At 35.3% G+C, this 25,646-nt stretch overlaps 2 long non-coding RNA genes across 3 annotated transcripts in view; one reads left to right on the forward strand and one right to left on the reverse strand.

Annotated features, from left to right (window-relative positions):
• Positions 1-25,646, forward strand: part of LOC137647257 (uncharacterized) — a 263,006-nt gene that overhangs the window by 48,885 nt on the left and 188,475 nt on the right. The window lies entirely within an intron of this gene.
• On the reverse strand, positions 9,707-11,848 carry LOC137641602 (uncharacterized). Its single transcript, XR_011044557.1, has 3 exons — positions 11,635-11,848; positions 10,981-11,083; positions 9,707-9,916 (listed from the first exon to the last, which is right to left on the reverse strand). It is a non-coding gene; the product is annotated as an uncharacterized lncRNA (long non-coding RNA).

Raw genomic sequence — 25,646 nt, forward strand, 5'->3', positions numbered from 1 at the left:
AATATAAACATCAGGGGAGGTTAATAGAAATGAGAGAAGCAAATATGAACATCAGGGGAAGTTCATAGAAATGAGAGAAACAAATATGAACATCAGGGGAGGTTAATGGAAATGAGAGAAGCAAATATGAACATCAGGGGAAGTTCATAGAAATGAGAGAAACAAATATGAACATCAGGGGAAGTTCATAGAAATGAGAGAAACAAATATGAACATCAGGGGAGGTTAATAGAAATGAGAGGAGCAAATATGAACATCAGGGGAAGTTCATAGAAATGAGAGAAACAAATATGAACATCAGGGGAGGTTAATAGAAATGAGAGGAGCAAATATGAACATCAGGGGAGGTTAATAGAAATGAGAGAAGCAAATATGAACATCAAGGGAAGTTCATAGAAATGAGAGAAGCAAATATGAACATCAGGGGAAGTTCATAGAAATGAGAAAAACAAATATGAACATCAGGGGAGGTTAATAGAAATGAGAGAAACAAATATGAACATCAAGGGAAGTTCATAAAAATGAGAGAAGCAAATATGAACATCAGGGGAAGTTCATAGAAATGAGAGAAACAAATATGAACATCAGGGGAGGTTAATAGAAATGGGAGAAGCAAATATGAACATCAGGGGAAGTTCATAGAAATGAGAGAAGCAAATATGAACATCAGGGGAAGTTCATAGAAATGAGAGAAGCAAATATGAACATCAGGGGAAGTTCATAGAAATGAGAGAAACAAATATGAACATCAGCGGAGGTTAATAGAAATGAGAGAAGCAAATATGAACATCAAGGGAAGTTCATAGAAATGAGAAAAGCAAATATGAACATCAGGGGAAGTTCATAGAAATGAGAGAAACAAATATGAACATCAGGGGAAGTTCATAGAAATGAGAGAAGCAAATATGAACATCAAGGGAAGTTCATAGAAATGAGAAAAGCAAATATGAACATCAGGGGAAGTTCATAGAAACGAGAGAAGCAAATATGAACATCAGGGGAAGTTCATAGAAATGAGAGAAGCAAATATGAAAATCAGGGGAAGTTAATAGAAATGAGAGAAGCAAATATGAACATCAGGGGAAGTTCGTAGAAATGAGAGAAGCAAATATGAACATCAGGGGAAGTTCGTAGAAATGAGAGAAGCAAATATGAACATCAGGGGAAGTTCATAGAAATGAGAGAAGCAAATATGATCATCAGGGGAAGTTCATAGAAATGAGAGAAGCAAATATGAACATCAGGGGAAGTTCATAGAAATAAGAGAAGCAAATATGAACATCAGGGGAAGTTAATAGAAATGAGAGAAGCGAATATGAACATCAGGGGAAGTTCATAGAAATGAGAGAAGCAAATATGAACATCAGGGGAGGTTAATAGAAATGAGAGAAGCAAATATGAACATCGGGGAAGTTCATAGAAATGAGAGAAGCAAATATGAACATCAGGGGAGGTTAATAGAAATGAGAGAAGCAAATATGAACATCGGGGGAAGTTCATAGAAATGAGAGAAACAAATATGAACATCAGGGGAGGTTAATAGAAATGAGAGAAGCAAATATGAACATCAGGGGAGGTTAATAGAAATGAGAAAAGCAAATATGAACATCAAGGGAAGTTCATAGAAATGAGAGAAGCAAATATGAACATCAGGGGAAGTTCATAGAAATGAGAGAAACAAATATGAACATCAAGGGAAGTTCATAGAAATGAGAGAAGCAAATATGAACATCAGGGGAAGTTCATAGAAATGAGAGAAACAAATATGAACATCAGGGGAGGTTAATAGAAATGAGAGAAACAAATATGAACATCAAGGGAAGTTCATAGAAATGAGAGAAGCAAATATGAACATCAGGGGAGGTTAATAGAAATGAGAGAAGCAAATATGAACACCAGGGGAAGTTAATAGAAATGAGAGAAACAAATATGAACATCAGGGGAAGTTCATAGAAATGAGAGAAGCAAATATGAACATCAGGGGAAGTTCATAGAAATGAGAGAAACAAATATGAACATCAGGGAAGGTTAATAGAAATGAGAGAAACCAATATGAACATCAAGGGAAGTTCATAGAAATGAGAGAAGCAAATATGAACATCAGGGGAAGTTCATAGAAATGAGAGAAGCAAATATGAACATCAGGGGAGGTTAATAGAAATGAGAGAAGCAAATATGAACATCAGGGGAAGTTCATAGAAATGAGAGAAACAAATATGAACATCAGGGGAGGTTAATAGAAATGAGAGAAGCAAATATGAACATCAGGGGAAGTTCATAGAAATGAGAGAAGCAAATATGAACATCAGGGGAAGTTCATAGAAATGAGAGAAGCAAATATGAACATCAGGGGAAGTTCATAGAAATGAGAGAAACAAATATGAACATCAGGGGAGGTTAATAGAAATGAGAGAAGCAAATATGAACATCAAGGGAAGTTCATAGAAATGAGAGAAGCAAATATGAACATCAGGGGAAGTTCATAGAAATGAGAGAAGCGAATATGAACATCAGGGGAAGTTCATAGAAATGAGAGAAGCAAATATGAACATCAGGGGAAGTTAATAGAAATGAGAGAAGCAAATATGAACATCAGGGGAAATTCGTAGAAATGAGAGAAGCAAATATGAACATCAGGGGAAGTTCGTAGAAATGAGAGAAGCAAATATGAACATCAGGGGAAGTTCATAGAAATGAGAGAAGCAAATATGATCATCAGGGGAAGTTCATAGAAATGAGAGAAGCAAATATGAACATCAGGGGAAGTTCATAGAAATAAGAGAAGCAAATATGAACATCAGGGGAAGTTAATAGAAATGAGAGAATCGAATATGAACATCGGGGGAAGTTCATAGAAATGAGAGAAGCAAATATGAACATCAGGGGAGGTTAATAGAAATGAGAGAAGCAAATATGAACATCGGGGGAAGTTCATAGAAATGAGAGAAGCAAATATGAACATCAGGGGAGGTTAATAGAAATGAGAGAAGCAAATATGAACATCGGGGGAAGTTCATAGAAATGAGAGAAACAAATATGAACATCAGGGGAGGTTAATAGAAATGAGAGAAGCAAATATGAACATCAGGGGAGGTTAATAGAAATGAGAGAAGCAAATATGAACATCAAGGGAAGTTCATAGAAATGAGAGAAGCCAATATGAACATCAGGGGAAGTTCATAGAAATGAGAGAAACAAATATGAACATCAAGGGAAGTTCATAGAAATGAGAGAAGCAAATATGAACATCAGGGGAAGTTCATAGAAATGAGAGAAACAAATATGAACATCAGGGGAGGTTAATAGAAATGAGAGAAACAAATATGAACATCAAGGGAAGTTCATAGAAATGAGAGAAGCGAATATGAACATCAGGGGAGGTTAATAGAAATGAGAGGAGCAAATATGAACATCAGGGGAAGTTAATAGAAATGAGAGAAGCAAATATGAACATCAGGGGAAGTTCATAGAAATGAGAGAAGCAAATATGAACATCAGGGGAAGTTCATAGAAATGAGAGAAACAAATATGAACATCAGGGAAGGTTAATAGAAATGAGAGAAACAAATATGAACATCAAGGGAAGTTCATAGAAATAAGAGAAGCAAATATGAACATCAGGGGAAGTTCATAGAAATGAGAGAAGCCAATATGAACATCAGGGGAGGTTAATAGAAATGAGAGAAGCAAATATGAACATCAGGGGAAGTTCATAGAAATGAGAGAAACAAATATGAACATCAGGGGAGGTTAATAGAAATGAGAGAAGCAAATATGAACATCAGGGAGGTTAATAGAAATGAGAGAAGCAAATATGAACATCAAGGGAAGTTCATAGAAATGAGAGAAGCAAATATGAACATCAGGGGAAGTTCATAGAAATGAGAGAAACAAATATGAACATCAGGGGAGGTTAATAGAAATGAGAGAAACAAATATGAACATCAAGGGAAGTTCATAGAAATGAGAGAAGCAAATATGAACATCAGGGGAAGTTCATAGAAATGAGAGAAGCAAATATGAACATCAGGGGAGGTTAATAGAAATGAGAGAAGCAAATATGAACATCAGGGGAAGTTCATAGAAATGAGAGAAGCAAATATGAACATCAGGGGAAGTTCATAGAAATGAGAGAAACAAATATGAACATCAGGGGAAGTTCATAGAAATGAGAAAAACAAATATGAACATCAGGGGAGGTTAATAGAAATGAGAGATGCAAATATGAACATCAAAGGAAGTTCATAGAAATGAGAGAAGCAAATATGAACATCAGGGAAGTTCATAGAAATGAGAGAAGCAAATATGAACATCAGGGGAAGTTAATAGAAATGAGAGAAGCAAATATGAACATCAGGGGAAGTTAATAGAAATGAGAGAAGCAAATATGAACATCAGGGGAAGTTCGTAGAAATAAGAGAAACAAATATGAACATCAGGGGAAGTTCGTAGAAATGAGAGAAGCAAATATGAACATCAGGGGAAGTTAATAGAAATGAGAGAAGCAAATATGATCATCAGGGGAAGTTCATAGAAATGAGAGAAGCAAATATGAACATCAGGGGAAGTTCATAGAAATGAGAGAAGCAAATATGAACATCAGGGGAAGTTAATAGAAATGAGAGAAGCGAATATGAACATCAGGGGAAGTTTATAGAAATGAGAGAAGCAAATATGAACATCAGGGGAGGTTAATAGAAATGAGAGAAGCAAATATGAACACCAGGGGAGGTTAATAGAAATGAGAGAAACAAATATGAACATCAAGGGAAGTTCATAGAAATGAGAGAAGCAAATATGAACATCAGGGGAAGTTCATAGAAATGAGAGAAGCGAATATGAACATCAGGGGAAGTTCATAGAAATGAGAGAAGCAAATATGAACATCAGGGGAAGTTCATAGAAATGAGAGAAGCAAATATGAACATCAGGGGAAGTTAATAGAAATGAGAGAAGCAAATATGATCATCAGGGGAAGTTCATAGAAATGAGAGAAGCAAATATGAACATCAGGGGAAGTTCATAGAAATGAGAGAAGCAAATATGAACATCAGGGGAAGTTCATAGAAATGAGAGAAGCAAATATGAACATCAGGGGAAGTTCATAGAAATGAGAGAAGCAAATATGAACATCAGGGGAAGTTAATAGAAATGAGAGAAGCGAATATGAACATCAGGGGAAGTTCATAGAAATGAGAGAAGCGAATATGAACATCAGGGGAAGTTAATTGAAATGAGAGAAGCGAATATGAACATCAGGGGAAGTTCATAGAAATGAGAGAAGCGAATATGAACATCAGGGGAAGTTCATAGAAATGAGAGAAGCGAATATGAACATCAGGGGAAGTTCATAGAAATGAGAGAAGCAAATATGAACATCAGGGGAAGTTAATAGAAATGAGAGAAGCGAATATGAACATCAGGGGAAGTTCATAGAAATGAGAGAAGCAAATATGAACATCAGGGGAAGTTAATAGAAATGAGAGAAGCGAATATGAACATCAGGGGAAGTTCATAGAAATGAGAGAAGCAAATATGATCATCAGGGGAAGTTCATAGAAATGAGAGAAGCGAATATGAACATCAGGGGAAGTTCATAGAAATGAGAGAAGCAAATATGAACATCAGGGGAAGTTAATAGAAATGAGAGAAGCGAATATGAACATCAGGGGAAGTTCATAGAAATGAGAGAAGCAAATATGAACATCAGGGGAGGGTAATAGAAATGAGAGAAGCAAATATGAACATCAGGGGAAATTCATACAAATAATACAAAATTGATATGAAATTGGCAAGTAGGTGCAGTGCACAATGAATAAAATTTCTATTCACTTAAAACAGAATTTATAAATATAAGCCATCACATTGAATTAAATGCAGGATATCATTTAAATTAAATTTTTAATAAGTTTATCGAATACCTTTAGAGGAACAATTTTTCTTACAAAACACTTTGGTAGGTCTACCTCAAAAACATATTTGACAATAGTATAAAAAAAATCTACTTCATTGATTTGAATGTAAAATGTATTCACATTTCCTAATACTCCGCTCTTCGATTTTGGCAAATGTACGTTTACCAGCTGCCAAATGTATAAATCTTGCTAACACTGAGGATCTTGTCAACTTGATGAATACTGTTCTTGGTTATTTCAGAAGGGAAATAAAATCAGGAATGCAGTAATAGTTTCTTTAACCAGACTACTTCTACCTGAAATACAAATTTCAACATTAGTTCTGCAGTAAAAATAATCAATGAAAGCTTTCATTGTAGAAATGACTGAAGATTAATCTCACTTAGTAATTTGAAGGTTTAACTTTTTCATGTAAAATTAGTTTATAATTCAAATATTTGAATTTCTTTAATTAATAATAACTGATATCAGGTAAATCCCAAATCATTCATTTAAATCAAATCACAAACTTGCTTTGCAATTTAACCATATTCCCAAATATTTTCTTATGGTTTCAAGCCAAGTTCTTAAAATATGCTATCACTTTGACAATACCATCTGTTCCTATACCTGTACTACAAAATCCAAATGCTCTATAAACAAGAGCACTCAAAATTGATTGATTGAAACCTAGTAAACAAATCTATAAAAAGTTCTGGATTGTACTGCAATGGCAGCTACAATCCTAGTAAGATAAGCAGGATGCGATAAGCCCCATAAGGGCTCCAACAGGAAAAAATAGCCCTGTGAGGAAAGGAAACAAGGAAATTAATAAACTACGAGAAGTAATGAACAATTAAATAAAATATTTTATGAACAGTAACAACATTAAAATAGATCTTTCATATATAAACTATAAAAACTTAAAAAAAATCAATAGGAAGAGAAATAAGATAGAATAGTGTGCCCGAGTGTACCCTCAAGCAATAGATAATTTATTTCAAAGACAGCAATAGATTATCTTCAAAGAGGCAAATGGAAAAAAAGCTTTAATCGCAATCATCAGTACAGAATTAATTAATATGGTAAAAATGAAGATGTTGGCTGACAGAAATAAAATCGTGGTAGTTTTAAGATAATTAATACTGTACTCTCAATTTCAGACTACTATCCAAATAAAATCATACCCAATTAACCTACAAGTGATAAGCACACTGACTTCTTACAAGAGCCAGAGGTAATTGAAACTTCAAAATACCAATGGCAATACTGTACATCATACACTGTAAGATTTCCTTGCATGTCTCCTCTTTCAAACTTAGAGGTGATATTGTAACAGAGTTGACTAACATCAAGGCGTTTGTCCACCATAGGCATATTATGCATTACAGTAGAGGCAAAGTTTGAACTCAGATTGATCAAGTTTCCTCATATATCATGCAAAACAAAGTAACTTATTATTATTATTATTATTATTATTATTATTAGCTAAGCTACAACCCTAGTTGGAAAAGCAAAATGCTATAAGCCCAAGAGCTCCATCAGGGAAAAACAGCCCAGTAAGGAAATTAAATAAGGAAATAAATAAACGATATAAGAAGTGATGATTAATTAAAATAAAATATTTCAAGAATAATAATATTAAAACATATTTCATAAGTTTTCTATAAAAAAAAAGACTTATGTCAGCCTGTTCAACATAAAAACATTTGTTGCACGTTTTTACTTTTGAAGTTCTACCAATTCAACTATCCAACTAGGAAGATCATTCCACAACTTGGTCATAGCTAGAATAAAACTTCTAGAGTACTGTGTAGTATTGAACCTCATTATAAAGAAGGCCTGACTATTAGAATTAACTACATGCCTAGTATTACGAACAGGATGGAACTGTCCATGAAGATCAAAATGTAGAGGATGGTCAGAATTATGAAAAATCTTATGCAACATGCATAATGGACTACCTGAACGACAGTGACAGAGATTGTCTAGATCAAGAATAAGAAATTTAATATATAAACAATGACGAGAATATCACGCCAATTGTCAATTCAGAAAGCCTATTTTACCTTAGTTAAAACTGCTTGATGTTCCACTCCAGAATAATAATATTATTATCAACAATACTATTATTATCATTATTTATTATTATTATTATTATTATTATTATTATTATTATTATTATTATTATTATTATTACTTGCTAGACTACAACCATGGTTGGATAAGCAAGATGCTATAAGCCCAAGCATTTCATTAAGGAAAATAGCCCAGTGCAGAAAGGAAATAATGAAATGAATAAACTACAAGATAAGTAATTAACAATTAAATAAAATATTTCAAGTACAGTAACATTAAAATAAATCTTTCATATAAAAACTATAAAAAACTTTAAAAAAAAGAGGAAGAGAAATGAGATAGAAGTGTGCTCTCATGCAAGACAACTCTAATCCAAGACAGTTGAAGACCATGGGACAGAGGCTATGGCACTACTCAAGACTAGAGAACAATAGTTTGATTTTGGGGTGTCCTCTTCCTAGAAGAGCTGCTTACCATAGTTAAAGAGTCTCTTGTACCCTTACCAAGAGGAAAGTAGCCACTGAACAATTGCAGTGCTGTAGTTAACCCCTTGAACAAAGAAGAATTGTTTAAACAATTTCTAGAAAGAACAAAGTCTTAATTACTTGCGCTTCTAATTATTACCAAGCTTTGATTAAAAAAAAAAAAAAAACATTCCAGATAAGAAAACATTATAAAAAAAATTGCTACTCAAAAAACCTAACTTACAGAAGGTCCTCAACTTAAAAAAATTCAGTGATACAAACACAAATCCAACTGAAATCATAAATTTCAGTTATTGTATCAAAAACTCATAAAGAAATTTTGTAATAAAACTATATATAATTTAATACAGTATGCAAATCGACATTTGCAATATAAAACAGGACTATTTGTTGACCTATTCAGCTGAAAATTGTAGGCTTGCGAGTTAGATGATGCTTACCCTAGGCACAAGTTTAACAAAATCTGACTCATGAAGTTTCTTGGAACCTATTAAGTTATTACACAAACATTGATGAGAACTCCCCAATACAGGGTCAGTAGCAGTAATGAGAAATAGGACTTCTTGAGCTCTGTCCTTATTGTTAGCTGCGACAGCAGAGACCTCTAACTTACGCTGTACTATTGTTCCTCCCTTACCCACCATTCTGTAATAGAATAGAAAAGGAAAATGTTAAACTATCAGAGCATTATCATTTTTATCTGGTTGTTGTTATTATTATTATTATTATTATTATTATTATTATTATTATTATTATTATTATTATTATTATTATTAGCTAAGCTACAACCCAAGTTGGAAAAACAAGATGCTACAAGCCCAAGGGCTCCAACAGGGACAAATAGCCCAGTGAGGAAAGGAAATAAGGACATTAATCAACAATATGAGAAGTAATGAACAATTAAAATAAAGTATTTTAAAAACAATAACAACATTAAAACAAATTTCATATATAAACTATAAAGAGACATAGCAGCCTGTTCAACATAAAAACATTTGCTGCAAGTTTGAACTTTTACCGATTCAACAACCTGATTAGGAATAATATTCCCCAATTTGGTTACATTACTTTAACCATAAGCAAACACTTCTGAAATACCTAAAACACCTGTACTGTTGTTTGTCCCCTATTGCCCCTCATCAAACGACAATGAAATAAGAACTTGGGATTTGCCTCCTGTAAATAAGGCTTTGTTATAACATGAGTGATTAAGGAAACTCACCAAAGAGAAGGGGACAGTGAGAGTAATAACTAATCAGATTGACTAATCAGATTTCTTGAGGTCCATCCTTCTAGCTGTTTGTTGATGATGCCGGCAAACATCAGCACTTGCGTCAGATGTATGCTGAATCGTTTTCCTGAGACCGCTGCCAGTTTCACTCCTGCTGCTCAGCTTGCTCCAGAGCCACGTCCCACGAGATGATGAGAATGGAGTATGCAAAGGAAGATGAAATATCGCTGGAAGGAGAAAGTATTAATAGGGTAGAATCATTTAAGTATTTAGAAACTGTACTTTCATTTCTCTTCTTTAATCACAATAAAAAAATAAAAGGAAGAACTTACATACATACATATACCAAGGCACTTCCCCCAATTTTGGGGGGTAGCCGACATCAACAAATGAAACAAAACAAAAAGGGGACCTCTACTCTCTACGTTCCTCCCAGCCTGACAAGGGACTCAACCGAGTTCAGCTGGTACTGCTAGGGTGCCACAGCCCAACCTCCCCCGTTATCCACCACAGCTGAAGCTTCATAATGCTGAATCCCCTACTGCTGCTACCTCCGAGGTCATCTAAGGCACTGGAAGAAGCAGCAGGGCCTACCGGAACTGCGTCACAATCGCTCGCCATTCGTTCCTATTTCTAGCACGCTCTCTTGCCTCTCTCATATCTATCCTCCTATCAACCAGAGCTTTCTTCACTTCATCCATCCACCCAAACCTTGGCCTTCCTCTTGTACTTCTCCCATCAACTCTTGCATTCATCACCTTCTTTAGCAGACAGCCATTTTCCATTCAACATGGCCAAACCACCTCAACACATTCATATCCACTCTAGCTGCTAACTCATTTCTTACACCCGTTCTCACCCTCACCACTTCGTTCCTAACCCTATCTACTCGAGATACACCAGCCATACTCCTTAGACACTTCATCTCAAGCACATTCAATTTCTGTCTCTCCGTCACTTTCATTCCCCACAATTCCGATCCATACATCACAGTTGGTACAATCACTTTCTCATTTAGAACTCTCTTTACATTCATGCCCAACCCTCTATTTTTTACTACACCCTTAACTGCCCCCAACACTTTGCAACCTTCATTCACTCTCTGACGTACATCTGCTTCCACTCCACCATTTGCTGCAACAACAGACCCCAAGTACTTAAACTGATCCACCTCCTCAAGTAACTCTCCATTCAACAAGACATTCAACCTTGCATCACCTTCCCTTCTCGAGGAGAGGATGATGATGATGACTTAGAAATAACACTTCGAAGCTCCCTCAAATTTACTTACCTAGTCCACAGGAGGAAATGTACATCATCCATGTCTGCCTTAAAGATTCTTCGAAAGCTGTCACTCAAATCTGAAGAGGTCGTTTCACCGATGGGGAATAACACTAGGGAAAACAGGGAAATGTATTAAAACACTCTCATGCAAAATATAAATCTTATAACAACAACAACAAAAACAACAATGATAATAATAATTATTATTATTATTATTATCATAATAATAATAATAATAATAATAATATATTCTACGACTGGCAAGTTAATCAACCTCTCGAATTCCAAACTCCCTTAATACACGAATTCTGAGACCGTTAAATAACTCCCAGATAGCAATATATAAAACACTGTATACCAATATGATCATATTTAATGTAGAGATAATGGTAATCAGTAGCTACTTGCATTATGTGTACTTTAAAGATTTGCAAACACAACCATGAAAATTTCTAGCACACTTTATCTTTTTCACTGCCATTGGTAACTTGGTTAAAATGAATTCACTACATCAGAAGTTCTGTAGAGTTCACCCCGGGCAGTGAAAGGGATATAGATGCCAGTCGTGGGTTATAGTCATCACACTTTAATTATGAGCAGCAGCGAATGTTTTAATAATGCACGATAATAATTTGGGTTATAAGCAAGAAAAATCTCTTACCTAATGTCAATATTATGAACAACATCACGAAGCTTTGGAGATTGTCTCAGGAACCAACGAAAACTAATGCAGACGAACCCAAACTTCCAGGGCGATGTTGACAATCAAGGCTTTGCCTAAAAAGAAAGACTTAAAGTTTCCTTATCTTTTCGAAATGTAATAAGAACTTTCGACTCTCAACTAAGACTCTAACACCTCTAGTTGATTTCTCGTAAGTGACATAACTGTGAGTTCTCTTCCCTTCTTATAAGTATCACTAATCCTTATTCTCAGAGCTCGTTCCCTGATTGGTTGACTCTGGGCCAATCGCATTACTCGATTTGAATGACGTTTTTATCTCTTGGGGATTTTTATAGCGTCATGAGAACATAAGTGACGTATTTATCTTTAGTTTCACAATTTCAAAAGTTACGATTTTGCAATTAAAGGTATATTGCAGGCGATTATTATTTAAATGATTCATCATCAACTCCTCCTACGCCTATTAACGCAAAGGGTCTCAGTTAGATTTCACCAGTCGTCTCTATCTTGAGCTTTTAATTCAATACTTCTCCATTCATCATCTCTTACTTAGCGCTTCATAGTCCTCAGCCATGTAGGCCTAGGTCTTCAAACTCTTGTTAAAAACATAAGGATTATTAAATTATTGAAATTATTGTTATTACTATTGACATTTCTAAAATTATTATTATTATTATTATTATTATTATTATTATTCTTATTATTATTATTATTATTATTATTATTATCATTATCATTATTATACATGGTTATATAATCATGTTGTGACGTCCATAAGTAACATTTGATTATCTTTTTTTTTTTTTAGAATTTTTTCCTAATTTTATCATTCTCAATCATACAAACTTCATTACGTGTTCCTCCTTTACTTTATTCTTTTGCTTCAGTCACGAGGCATTTCCATGGATAAATATTCTCTTTGAAACTCACTGTGAAAAACTGTCTTTTCTTTTCATTCATAATTGAGCTTTCCGGTAATAACCGAACTCTCTCAGTTTTCTGAATCGTAGTCTGATAAAAAAAAAAAAGTAGACAATGTTCACTGTTCATAAAATATTTCTCAGAATAATCAGAAAAAGAGATAAGAAAGCTTCAAAATTTCTTGTAGTTTTTCCTTATATCCTTTCCTCACTGGGCTATTTTCCCTGTTGGAGCCCTTTGGCTTATAGCACCCTGCTTTTCCAACTAGGGTTCTAGCTTAGCAAGTAATAATAATAATAGTAATAATAATAATAATAATAATTTATTTCCTCATTTCTTTTCCTCACTGAGCTATTTTCCCTGTTAGAACCCTTGGGCTTATAACACCCTGCTTTTTCAGCTAGGGTCCTAGCTTAGCAAGTAATAATAATAATAATAATAATAATAATAATAATAATAATAGTTTATACAAGCAGAGAAAATTCCAAAGCATAGAAATGACGGTCCTGAATAACAGTGGAAAATATATTATCCAAAGAGAAAAGTTTTTCATCACATTAATAAAATCATCTGAATTTCACAGTTCGCTAAATATACTCAATTTCCCAATCACTGGACTAGTGTTTATAGTTAGTAGTTAATTTTCATCATCATCATCATCATCATCATCATCTCCTCCTACGCCAATTGAGGCAAAGGGCCTCAGTAGTTAATTGCGTGAGTGAAATTTCATGGTCAAAGAAATAAGTTCGTCAATTAATTCAAGTAGCTAAAGTTGATAGCATCAACTGCGGACCCAGTGAGCCAGTAAGAGATGAATAGTCAACGAGAGAGAGAGAGAGAGAGAGAGAGAGAGAGAGAGAGAGAGAGAGACAGAGAGAGAGAATATAGTCTGGCCTATTCTTTCCACATTCTCCTGTCCTCATACACCAGACAACTCTGGGAATACCACACATTCTCCTTTACACATATGGGGTTAACTACTGCAATGGCTACTTTCCTCTTGGTAAGGGTAGAAGAGACTCTTCAGATACGGTAAGCAGCTCTTCAAGGAGAAGGACGCTCCAAAATAAAACCATTGTTCCCTAGTCTTTGGTAGTGCCATAGCCTTTGTACCATGGCCTTCTACTGTCTTGAATTAGAGTTCTTTTGCGTGAGGGTACATTCGGGCACGCTGTTCTATCTTATTTCTCTTCCTCTTGGTTGTTTTGAAATTGTTTAAAGTTTATATATAAAAGACCTAATCTAATGTTGTTACTGTTCTTAAAATATTTTATTTTGATTATTTATTACTTCTCTTGTAGGTTATTTCTTTCCTTGTTTCCTTTCCTCAGTGGGCTATTTTTCCCTGTTGGAGCCCGTGTTACAGCATCTTGCTTCTCCAACTAGGGTTGTAGCTTAATTCGTAATGATAATAATAATAATGAAAATATTTATTTCCTAATTTCTTTTCCTCACTGGGCTACTTTTCCCTGTTGGAGCCTTTGGGCTCATAGCATCTTGCTTTTCCAACTAGGGTTGCAGCTTAGCTAATAATGATAATAATAATGATAATAATAATAATAATAATAATAATAATAATAATTTATTTCCTAATTTCTTTTCCTCACTGGGCTATTTTTCCCTGTTGAAGCCTTTGGGCTCATAGCATCTTGTTTTTCCATCTACGGTTGTATTTTAGCTAATAATAATAATAATAATAATAATAATAATAATAATAATAATAATAATAATAATAATAAATAATCAACTAACTTCATTTCCTAATGATTTGTTGATTCAAAGGTTTGCATAACATTAGCTTAAGGTGAGAGAATTATTTCCTAAACCAAATGTGATTTACGCATACTCAAGGTCAACTATTTTGCAACAGAGACTAAACAATTTGGTGATACTGTCTGCAGACAGTGATATCACACCGTCGTTCAATTAGTTCATTATGCATGTTGCATAAGATTTTTCATAACTCTGACCATCCTTTGCATTCAGATCTCCCTGGACAATTCTATCCTGTTCGTAGTACTAGGTAGGCAGTTAATTCTAATAGCCAGGCCTTCTCCATCATGAGGCTCAATACTACACAGTATTCTAGAAGTTTTATTCCAGCTGTTACCAAGTTGTGGAATGCTCTTCCTAATCGGGTAGTTGAATCAGTAGAACTTCTTAAGTTCAAAGTTGGAGCAAATGTTATTATGTTGACCAGGCTGACATGAGTCGTTTTATTGTTTATATATGACATATCTGTTTTTGACGTTGTTAATAGTTTATATAGGACATATCTGTTTTGACGTTTTTACTGTTTTAGAATAATTTATTGTTAACTTATTCTCATCATTTATTAATTTCTTTATTTCCTTTCTTCATTGGGCTATTTTTCCCTATAGGAGTTCTTGGGCTTATAGCATCTTGCTTTTCCAACTAAGGTTGTAGCTTGGCTACATTACTACTACTAATAATAATAACTCTTGAGTTTAAAATTATTTTGGAACATTTTGCAAATAAAAAGGTAGAAAACGTCTGTTTCTGAAATGTCCGTGCATAAATGTTGCCTGTAATTTTCTTAACTTGTAAAATAAAATAAGATCTTTTATATGCTTTGTAAATGTTTAGTGTGTAAAGTAGTTTTTACTACAAGAAATATAAAGCAGGTAGTAGGTTGGCCAGGGCACCAGCCACCCGTTAACATACTACCACTAGAGAGTTATTGGTCCTTTGACTGGCCAGACAGTGCTACATTGGATCCTTCTCTCTGGTTACAGTTCATTTTCCCTTTGCTTACACATACACCGAATACTCTGGTATATTCTTTACATATTCTCCTTCGATCAAGTGGTTAACTACTCCAGTGTAATTGTTCAGTGGCCACTTTCCTCTTGGTAAGGGTAGAAGAGACTCTTTAGCTATGGTAAGCAGCTCTTCTAGGAGAAGGACACTCCAAAATCAATCCATTGTCCTCTAGTCTTGGTCTTCCACTGTCTGCAGTTAGAGTTCTCTTGCTTGAGAGTACACTGGGGCACACTATTCTGTCTTATTTCTCTTCCACTTGTTTTGTTAAAGTCTCATTGTTTATATAGTAAATATTCATTTCAATGTTGTTACTTTTCTTAAAATATTTTATTTTTCCTAGTTTCCTTTTCTCACCAGGCTATTTTCCCTGTTGGGGCTCCCTGACTTATAACATCCTGCTTTTCCAACTAGGGTTGTAGCTTACCAAGTAATAATAATAATGATAATAATAATAATCATCATCAATCATCGACTTTTATTATTATTATTACAAGCTAAGCTACAACCCTAGTTAGAAAAGCAAGATGCTATAAGCCCAAGGGCTCCAAGGGGGAAAAATAGCCCAGTGAGGAATGGAAATAAGGAAATAAATAAACTATATAAGAAATCATGCAAAATTAAAATAAGATATTTTAAAAACATTAACAAGATTAAAACAGATATTTGATATATAAACTATAAAAAGACTTATATAAAGTAGAGGGCCCTTAGAACCAGCCCTGCGTGCGCGCACGCACACACACATACACACACAAATGGTGGCCTATTAGAAGCGTCCCTTTCTGGCCCTCGCCGGACTGGGATTCGAGTCCCCTTCTCAAACTCGATAGTTTCTCTAGTGTCTGCAACCTCACCATCCTTGTGGGCTAAGGATGGCGTGTTTGGAAGAGCCTATAGGTCTATCTGCTGAGTCATCGACAGCCATTGCCTGGCCTTCCCTATTCCTAGCTTGGGTAAAGAAGGACTTTGGGCCGCTAATCATAATATATGGTCAGTCTCTGAGGCATTGTCCTGCTTGTTGGGACAAGTTTGAGCATGACTCGAACTCCAGTTTGGCGTTCACCAGTCAGGGACGTTACCACATCGGCCACCACAATACTTGGAGTTATGATTATCTACTGTCACGTGCGAAATCATTTAATTCCCGATTTCATCAAATGAGTTTTCCAATCCATTTTACCTCTGACACGCGTAATGGCGCTAAATGTCTTATCTGTTTATAAAATTTACCACGAGTACAGGGAGGAACTCCCACTTCTATCTCCTTATCATTATTTAATATTACGTAATATGATTTTCTCCTTAAGATATCACTGTCCACTGTTTAAAAAAAGAAAAAAAAAGGGATTTTAATCGGAAATTCTCCGTAAAAATTATACTGTTCTCAGCCGTATTTCAGTCAAATACAGGCGACTGTTATTTTACCCTAATTTGTTATCATATTTTACGGGTCGGTGACCGTAATATCACTCCTTTACATCAATATATCTGTTTCTAAAAAGGTATATAATTGGAATATTTATTCAAGGATTTTTACCGTTTTTTTTACGGCAAATTTTTAACAGTGCCCGGTAAGCTTCGTAATTTTTCTGATCATGTAATTGACCAGTTTATTTATGCCTTTAATTTCCACCATTGTTAATGTGTGTAGGTTAATAGTAATCAAATACTGTAAATATTCCAAGATTTTTTTATTCGAATAATTCTGAGAGGTTACTAGCATAAAAATTCTAGGTAAGACTTTCTACACTTACATGACTGAGGACTATGAAGAGCGAAGTAGGAGATGATGAATGGAGAAGTAATGAATTCTTCTTCTTCACCCAAGGGGTTAACTACTGCACTGTAATTGTTCAGTGGCCACTTTCCTCTTGGTAAGGGTAGAAGAGACTCTTTAGCTATGATAAGCAGCTTTTCTAGGAGGACACTCCAAAATCAAACCATTGTTCTCTAGTCTTGGGTAGTGCCATAGCCTCTGTACCATGGCTTTCCACTGTTTTGTGTTAGAGCTCTCTTGCTTGAGGGTGCACTCAGGCACACTATTCTATTTTATTTCTATTTCGCTTGTTTTGTTAAAGTTTTTATAGTTTATATCGGAAATGTTTATTTTAGTATGGTTACTGTTCCTAAAATATCTTATTTTTCCTTGTTTCCTTTCCTCTCTCGGCTATTTTCCCTGTTGGAGCCCCCGGGCTTATAGCATCCTGCTTTTCCAACTAGGATTCTAGCTTAGCAAGTAATAATAATAATAATAATAATGATAATTGAAAGCTGAAGATAGAGACGACTGGCGAAATATAACCGAGGCCCTTTCGTCAACAGGCGTAGGAGGATATAATGATGATGATGACTAGCATAGATATTTTATTCCAGTTTACACACCATAAGATAACGATGTTCCATAGCAAAAGAATTAATCCTATTTTATAGGCGGTAGATTATTGTATGAATTCACTAGCGATGTTGATCGATTTATTCATTGAAAGTTTTTTGGCATCCCGATATCTAAGGCCATTGACGCCGATATCATTTATTATAGATAAAAAATAAAAGAATATTCAATTAAAACCATAAAAGTTAAGATGTCATTACAAAAGTTGAATAGTTTTTCAGAAGACCAGCTTCTGAAATAAATCTAAAAATGCCGCTCGCATAGTAGGACACATCATGTCCAAGAATCTTGGCAAGGATGAACCTGCCATCCTCACCTCAAGCCTCAAACAAATATCATTTCCTTAAGTTATTATAATTGGAGCATTTGGTCAACAAATGCCTCACTGTTTAAGGTACCAAACAGTAGTCGCAATACGGTTGGTGTTGGCCCTTCAGAAGAAACTGGTGTGTCAACCGAATGTGAACAATCCGGAGACGACAAAGAGTCGTCTCCCACTTTCGGGGCATCATGTTATACCTCCAAGGAGATATGACATTTGTTACTTCTCTCATTTTGTTGCCATCTAGACTATTCCAGTGTTGTTGCCAATTATTACAAAACAATTTCTTGATGTTAGGTAGGAAATCATTACAGGGAATGGGATACCTTCTTGGTAGTAACTCGGATGCCGCATTCTTTGCCAGTAAATCTGCCTTCTCATTCCCAGACACACCTACATGTGCTGGAACCCAACAAAATCGAACCATTATACCTCTCAGTTCAATAATAGAAAGCCACTCTAAAATCTTTAAAACTAAAGGGTTACTAGAATTAAAAACTTCTAAAGCTTGAATGACACTCCTTGCATCACTAAAAATTGTAAAATCACCCTCCTTCTCCAACGCTATTTTCTTAATAGCGGTTAGTATGCCATACAGTTCAGCAGTAAATATGGAAGCTGTTAGAGGAAGTGCACCTCACACTATCGAATAATCGGTGTTAACAGGTAATAGGTTGGCCAGGGCACCAACCACTCTTTGAGGCACTATTGCTAGAGAGTTATGGGGTTCTTTGACTGACCAGACAATGCTACATTGGATCCTTCTCTCTGGTTACTGTTAACTTTCCCTTTGCCTACACATACACCGAATAGTCTGGCCTATTCTTTACAAATAGTCCTCTGTCCTCATACACCTGACAATGAGATTACCAAAAATTCTTCTCCAACAAAGGGGTTACTGCACTGTAATTGTTCAGTGGCTACTTTCTTCTTGGTAAGGGTAGAAGAGACTCTAGCTATGGTAAGAAGCTCTTGTAGGAAAAGGCCACTCCAAAATCAAACCATTGTTCTCTAGTCGTGGGTAATGCCATAGCCTCTGTACCATGGTCTTCCACTGTCTTGAGTTAGAGTTCGCTTGCTTGAGGGTACACTCAGGCACACTATTCTATCTTATTTTTCTTTCTCTTGTTTTGTTAAAATTCTCATATATATATATATATATATATATATATATATATATATATATATATAGAGAGAGAGAGAGAGAGAGAGAGAGAGAGAGAGAGAGAGAGAGAGAATTATGGCCAGTGATGAGATGAATTATAACTTCATTCGTCTTCTGCATGCTGTCTTCCAACTCTGCCGTTGTCGCTTGGAAATACATATATTAAGGTTATATTTCTTTGATTTGAAGATATCTTCTCTAGATGACTGCTAAACTGAGACTCACTGATAATTATTATACAGTCGTAGCCATTGTAAATTACCATCGTTATAGTAATCCCAAAATAGTTCATAGTCATTCTATGCCAGTATCAAGAAGAATAACATATCAAAATATATATATTTTTTTTCAAAAAAAAAAAATAAGTAATGGGGAAGATCGTAGAATATTTTTTTTCCTAGATATAGACTATAGGTCATATCCTGACACAATAATGTTAATTGCATTAGTTTTCTATGAAGAGATGCGAGTTACTTTATAACACTGGCAACACTGGCTGAGAGAGAGAGAGAGAGAGAGAGAGAGAGAGAGAGAGAGAGAGAGAGAGAGAGAGAGAGAAATTTCTAGAAATATAATGGTAAACTATCAATAACCCATAAAGAGATTTCGTCAGAAGATCAGGACTGTAACTTCAGATGTATTATTACCATAGGGTTAAATTATTGTTTTGAATAAGGGGGTTTGTTTTCAAACATAACTGTTTTCATCTTTAACAGGCTCACATAAGTCCTATTATAGTTTATATATCAGATATCTGTTTTAATGTTGTTAATGCTTTTAAAATATTTTATTTCCTTTTTGAATTACTTCTTATATCGTTTATTTATTTCCTTATTTCCTTTTCCAACGACGGTTGCAGCTTAGCTAATAATAATAATAATAATAATAATAATAATAATAATAATAATAATAATCTGTTTCTAGTCCACTGTAGGACAAAGGCCTCGGCCATATCCTTCCACTACTTTGTTTATGGTCTTACTATGAGACAAGAAGACTACCCGCGGCTATCAGCGCCTCCCTCTTGATCTTCTCCCCCAAAACACGTACCTCCCAAACCCTCCTCACTCCCTCCCTACCATACATCCTCAACACGTGCTCACACCATCTCATTCGTGATACTCATATCATGTTATCCTTCCTACGCCTGCCATTCTTCTTATTTCACAATTTGCCAATCTTTTGAATAATCCACCTTAGCATTCCCATCTCTGTTCTTTCAAGCTTTGCTTCCTCTTTTCGTCTTAAAACCCAAGTTTCTGATCCATACGTAAACACTGGTCTTATCACTGTGCTATAGATCTCGAATCTTACCTTGATAGGTATTTTCCTATCATATACCACTCCTGCTACCTCACCCCGCTTTCCCCATGCTGCTTTTATCCTATTCTCAACTTCAGCCTCACATCCTCCCTCCTGATTTATAGTAGGCCTAGATCCCTATCCTCTAAATTGTTCTCTCTGTTTTATAACTGATTTGGATGAAATTAATTGCCAAAATGTGCATAAGCCAATTGCCGATCTTGTGATATACATGATATAGGAGAAGGTACGAGCTATAGCGAGTGCCTGTTCCAGTTATATAGAAATAAACAAACGGTTCGGTCATCGTTCGTTTTTCGTACGGTTTTCGTACATACGGCAGGAAATCTCCAACGAAGAAACGTAGGCGTTATAACTGCTACCTGTTTTTAGATTGGTGAGACTATAACAGTGTCCGCAACCTCACCAACCATATTATCGATGGATGGGGGAGCTTAAGGTCTAGCCATTGCCTGGTCCTCCTTAGTCCTAACTTGGGTGGAGAGGACGCTGGTCGCTGATCATATGTGTAAATTAGAGAAATTATTCTACAGTCTGACGTAGCTGGAATCTATTTTTCTACCTTAGAGGATGCAGTAGTAGTAAGCTGCTGCTTTTTATACCATTATTATTACTTGCTAAGCTACAACCCTAGTTGGAAAGTATGATGCTTTAAGCCTAAAGCTCCAACAAGGAAAAATAACCCAGTGAGGAAAGGAAACTGGGAAATAAATAAATATCAGAAGTGATAAACATTAAAATAGAATGTTTTAAGAACAGTAACAACATTAAAAATGAAGGTATATATGTAATAAAGGGACAAGAATATAAAAGGATTAGGCCTACCCCAATATTTATTACACTGGCTGCCTGTTAGTGCTAGTGTAGAGTTTAAAATATGTGCTGTAACTCATCTGTCTGTCTGTCTGTATAGATTGCCTTACCTTGTGTAAGACCCGGGCTCTTGCCTTTGGGCAGCCCAGAAAAGAATGTAATTTGAATTGTAGAGCGTTATATGTGTATAAAAGAACTTGTAACTTGAATAGGGTAAGAGTAATTGATGTTAGAGAAAAGGGATTCAATTAAAAAGTGATTTTATTACTTTAAAGTTTAATGGTTTAATCTACGTTAGATTTAGATAGCCGAAGCTAATTGATGTAAGGCCAAAAAGTAGTAGTAGTTTCGACTGAACTGCTTATCCTCATTCAGCAGCCTAGGATTTTGGTTGTTCCTAGGTGGGGGTAAAGGCTATTCACCAAGCATCCCACGGGCTGGAAACTGCAAGCAGATTCCAAGTTAAGGCCCGTATAACTGAATGAGGGACAGGTCCCTCTAGCTACTACTAATCAAAGTAACAAGGGAAAAAGGGAGAGATTGACAGGCATGACAACAGAGAAAAGAAACCCGGTAGGGAGGCTCCTTTTTAGGTCCACGAAAAGGAAAATTTGTGATAGACAGAGTCTATCAAGTGAGAGAGAAAGTGTTAAAGCAGAAAGTCCCAGGGAAGCAATAGGTCGTGTGAAGGAGAGAAAAGTAATGTAGTGAGAGGCAGAAAAAAGGGCATACACTATCCCTAATAAAGGAAATTTTGATAGACATAGTCTATCTAGTAAAAGAAAAAGTGTAATAGCAGGAAGTCCCAAGAAAGTAGAAGGTCGTGGGAAGGAGAAAAAAGCAATAAAGTTAGAGACAGAAGAAGGGCTTAAATTATCCCAAGGGAAAGCTTAAGGAATAGTCATAGGTCTAGAGATGGAGTGCTAGTCAAGGGGGAGGGTACTAACAAAAAGTTAGAAGGAATTTAATAGTAAAAGGGTTTATAATTAAAGATAGAGTTGGCGAATAAAATTAGAAAAAGATTAGTTGCTTAATTATAAATAGAAAGGAAGATTGTGTCTAGCAAGAGATGTGTTCAATCATAGAAATATCTAAGACCGAAGGAAATGTGTTCAATTTATGCGGGAAAGAATTGAGCTGCGCCGTGAACACGAGGGAAAATTGGCGGGAATAAAATGGAATGTTCTAGAATAAAAGATGGCGTTAATATTACGTTGTAGAGCGAAGAGTAAGGGAGGGAGGGAGCTAAGGGAGTGTAGGAGGGAGGGAGTCGGGAAGCGACAGGGAATAGCAAGTGATTGTGTAAAAGCAGAGAAAAGCTCAGACACTTAGTACGAAAGTAGAGATGGTATTACGTTATAGCACAGAGGGAGGGGGAAGGGAGGGGGAGGGGGAAAGGGAGGGGATGCTCATGACTGTTGTCGATAAGCGACTAAACTTAATATAAAAATAAAATAACTCATCAAATCCTTAGAACTGGATATCCACAGAATAATTAGATGATTTAAAATCATAGGAACCAAAATGTGTGTCTACTGTAGGTTCTAGACTAGAACCTACAAAGACATATGTTGGTACCAATAATCTAGAGCTTTCCAATATGAGGCCCAAGACTATGATAATATTAATAAGCTTCGACTATTCATCCGAAAGACTGAAGATATCAAGGGTTTCAAAAAGAAACTGAAAACTTACATGTTTTCTGAGAATTTTAATAATGTGGTTTCCACAATCAACGCTGAATGTATATATATATATATATATATATATATATATATATATATATATATATATATATATATATATATATATATATATGTGTGTGTGTGTGTGTGTGTGTGTGTGTGTGTGTGTGTCTGTATAAATGTATAAACTAAGAGACAGAAAAAGAGTAATATGGTTACGAGAGCAAACTGAAATCGACGAAATTCTAGCAACTTGTGAGAAAAAGAAATATGCGTGGGCAGGATCTACAAAAAAATAACAGAATGGATCCTTAGGGATCGGAAAAGAAGCAATGGGAAGGAAGAGAAGACGATGAATTGAGAAACTAAGGAAATTTGCGGGTATAGACTGGCATGTAAAGACCATAAAAAGACACAAGTGGAAGGTCATGTCTGAGGCCTTTGTCCTGCAGTGTAGCAACGGCTGACGATAAGTATAGAGAAATATAAAAAATGTACTTTCAAGTATTTTCATAAGCTCATCTATTATCAGCAAGGTTTAAGTAGTCGAAATACTGAGATTGTGATCTTTACAATCATTCCTTTCTATGTCCTACAGAGAGATAGACCTATTTGAGAAAGGCAGCTTTAGATATTTTCTATCTCTCTGCTTTACAATAAGTCTAAGGCAACGGCCGAATGATTTAATAAATTTAATAACTATTTTTTGTTCTACTGAACCTTAAACCAAAAGACATGCGGTCGAGTGTATGAACCAATATATAACATATAATTTTTTTTTTCTATTTTTCTACATTTATAATTTATATTTCGTAGGTATTAAAAAATTGTTTTGAAAGGCCTAATAGAAATACATATTCATATATACTTGTGGCGTTATAATTATTTTTATATGTTGGCATGATTTTCTCAGTAGGACAATTCTAACATTTCCGTTGGTACCTGCGTATATCAAAATGGGCTCTGTCAGTACTCGGCACAGGCCATCAACCGATGCTAATGAGGAAAATCATGAGTTAATTTAAATCAATGAATAATAATAATAATAATGATAATAATAATGAAATCTAGAATATTTTCTTATTTTTTTTCAATTTGTCTCCAACGGCTTTGAGTTCATGTTCATGATAAACATACAACAGGAACTTCATGCACCCAACAGAATTATCTAGCAAGGCTTAATAGGAGACTCGTGATTAGCTAAGACACATTGAACCCTCAATTCAACCTTTCATTGGCTGATGGTTTGCAAGTGCCTTAAGGGAAGTGTAAGGAGACTCGTGATTGGTTGATGGACCACAATGATTTATGACGTTTCAGCCTCTGATTGGCTGATGACGTGCAAGTGCAACGCCCATTTTCCCGCGCCCGGGAAAGTAGCAGATTGAAAGGGCCGCACTATGACTCAATGACCAATTTCGGCGGCCCAATTAATCCTCCATTGCAACAACATTTACGATAAGGTGACTGCTGAGTGCTGAAACTTCATAGCAAGACATTGTTGTTTCAAATGACCGGAAAATCAAAATTTAACCCATTTTACATTGAAAGTCTGATGGTTGCTAAATAGTTCTGTATTCTTTTTTCTTTTACTATTATAGATTTGTAATATTTTTTCGCCATGTTATTGGGTCTTAACTTACTTCTCAGTGTAACTGGCTCTCGACGGAATTTTCATAATTATTGTATTTAAGTTGTTATTTAGATATTGTTATGAATTGAATAAGAGTAATTTTTGTACTCTAACTTGGTAGGTACTACGCAATGTTTTGTACTTGGAGTAACGTTTTATGACGAAATTCTTTCGACTTGTCCGGTGAGCATAAGGTAGACTTTTAATATATACCCGTCGAGTTCGGTAATTTACCTAATATTGAGAATAGTTCTAATACTTTTCATTGTTCAAGAAATTCAGATCATTGTCTTCATACTTGCTGTGAGAAACTTATCTCTGTTCTGAGTAGAGCTACGTAAATTACAATGCTTTTGCATTATGCTCATCATAATGAATTTACTGGGCATGTGTACAGTAATATCCATGAGTTATTATTTTACTGTATTACAGGGCAATGTAACCTAGGAAAAAACTTTGACTTGGCAAGACTGCTAACATTAGCAATGTTACACAACGTTACCAATGTTACGCAACGTTACGATGGCAATATGTATAGAGAAGAAAAGGCTTGTTTTACCAATATATACCCCAAGTATGTTTTCCCCGCCCAAAACCCCGAGTTCCCACTGGGGGTACCCCATTATCGTAGGATATAATCTCTCTCTCTCTCTCTCTCTCTCTCTCTCTCTCTCTCTCTCTCTCTCTCTATATATATATATATATATATATATATATATATATATATTATATATATACATATATATATATATATATATATATATATATATATATATATATATATATAATTTCTGAAACTATTCATTTGCGACGGGAACAAGTCATTTTCGAAGAGAGCGTAATTTTTCCATAGAAATCAGTAGATTTTTCCTAGGTTACATTGCCCTGTAACCCTCAAGCAAGAGAACTCTAACCCAAGACAGTGGAAGACCATGGTACAGAGGCTATGG

Source organism: Palaemon carinicauda, chromosome 1, assembly GCF_036898095.1.
Source record: "Palaemon carinicauda isolate YSFRI2023 chromosome 1, ASM3689809v2, whole genome shotgun sequence".
Taxonomy (NCBI): Eukaryota; Metazoa; Arthropoda; class Malacostraca; order Decapoda; family Palaemonidae; genus Palaemon; species Palaemon carinicauda.